This window comes from Watersipora subatra, chromosome 7 (genome assembly GCF_963576615.1).
Source record: "Watersipora subatra chromosome 7, tzWatSuba1.1, whole genome shotgun sequence".
Classification (NCBI taxonomy): domain Eukaryota; kingdom Metazoa; phylum Bryozoa; class Gymnolaemata; order Cheilostomatida; family Watersiporidae; genus Watersipora; species Watersipora subatra.
Genome location: NC_088714.1, coordinates 47,596,981 through 47,598,972, shown reverse-complemented (window position 1 = coordinate 47,598,972; position 1,992 = coordinate 47,596,981).

The following is a 1,992-nucleotide window of genomic DNA, read 5'->3' as shown; positions in this document are numbered from 1 at the left end:
CTGTTTGTCTAGAGCAGGGGTTCTTAACCAGTTTGTCATAAACTAGTGCTACGAGAAGTTTTATATTGAGCCTTTTATTGGCCTTTTAATTCACGTGAGAACATCATGGTCAAAACAATAATCAAATGGATTAACTACGTTAGAGAAATAAACTGATTCCGATCTACGGCGGTTTTGTGATGGCGGCAATCAACTGTTCGTTTTTGAGCTTGTAATCACATTTCCACCTACTTGGCACTTACAACACAACGGAGTAAAACATGGTGAATCTTTCAATACCAAATAACTGTAATGTGAATTTTGTTGCAAGTCAACCTTTAATGCAATGCGTCTTACATGAAATAACTAAATGAAAAAAAATGAATTCATTCCCATACTATGAAAAGCTACATAACATAACAATGGAAAAATATGTTTTAGTTGTATTTTACTACTTAAGCTCAAAAAGTAACAAATGCCTATTTGGTGATTATGATCCACAATATAACATCACGATGAACAGTACTACATTATATGAAACTCTTACCTTAGAGACAGATGTAGCGGCTAACAGCGATATGAAAGAAACTTGTCAGTATTACATCCGGTATACATGTATTACACTTTCGTGACGCTACGTAACATAAACTTAACCTAAATGAATTTATCTTACTAAACACAAAACTTACGGATAAAGTTGCAATCTTACACTAAACTTAATTCTATTATTTTCTTTGTTTTCATTTTAATATTGTCTTCTTCCATTGGCTTTTTTCATGCTTTCACTATCACTTTTAGCTAGCCTTTTTAAAACTCTTTCAAACTGATCTAACCAGAAAGACCAAGGGATACTGCACTCGAAAGCGGCCTTTTGCATACTTGGCCACTTAGGGACCACATCGACTCGTATGTTCATTTGTGTAACTGTAACTCGTAACCGACTCGTACACTCGTATCTTTAAGGTCTCTAATACCTCAAGGCAGAAACTTACTCAAACTTTTGCTTGTGTAGTAGAAGCTCCTATAACATATACTTCTTATAACGTAAATTTCAGATAAGATAAAAAATTATGTGAAGTTTTTTGCTTTTTCCTACGTAAAAGTTTTTATATAACATAAAGTGCCAAGTCGGGCGAAATCTCAAATTTGATTTGTACGTTAATTTATTTCGTCGCACTTGGGAAAGAAAAACCGACGTGTCTGTAGTGTTATACTTATTATACATACAACCTTCATAACAATCTAGTTCGTCGAGGTATATAGCCAGATGTGTCGACAAAACAGAGAATAGGGTAGCTGCACATTGTTCATAGATACAAATGGGATACAAAAGTTACAGCGTCGAACCACCAAATCGAATGTCACAAGTTGGAGTATCCATGGAAGTTCTCTTTTATCCTAACCTTGACCCCTGGATGCAGGTAGATGACAAACAGGTTGTACCGCTTTTTTGTAAAATATTTTGCTGTATTGTTGTAGACGTATAAAGTATTTGTTATTAGTTTTACTTTACCAAGTACACTTCGCTGTTTAGAAAAATAAGCAAATCGTTGTAAATGAATGTTGAAGATGTGCGCTGCCAATCAACTTATTGTAGGATTACTGCAATCATGTTCTATAAAAAGTGAGATTTATCATAAAAAGCAGAAAAGTTGATGATGCAAAATAATAATGTTATAGTTACGGTACACAAATTAGGAAAGTAAATTCAAGTTTTATCTTTTTGTGATGCTCAAAGGGGATAGTTTGGAAATATCTTGGAACAAATTAGACGATTAACATGTATTTTACTGTTCTTATAACGCGAAATCCCTATAACGTAGATGTTCCTGGAATAGATTGTTTATGTTGCAGGAGCGCGTTCTGCATCTCAGAGTCCTCATATGTTGGGCAATTATGTGTTGAGGTATGACTGTATGTATTAAATTTTATAGGGTAAACGCGATTGTGTTCATCCTCATGCTTCCTACATATATACATACATCAACCAATCTACTCAGTGAAAAGACAAGA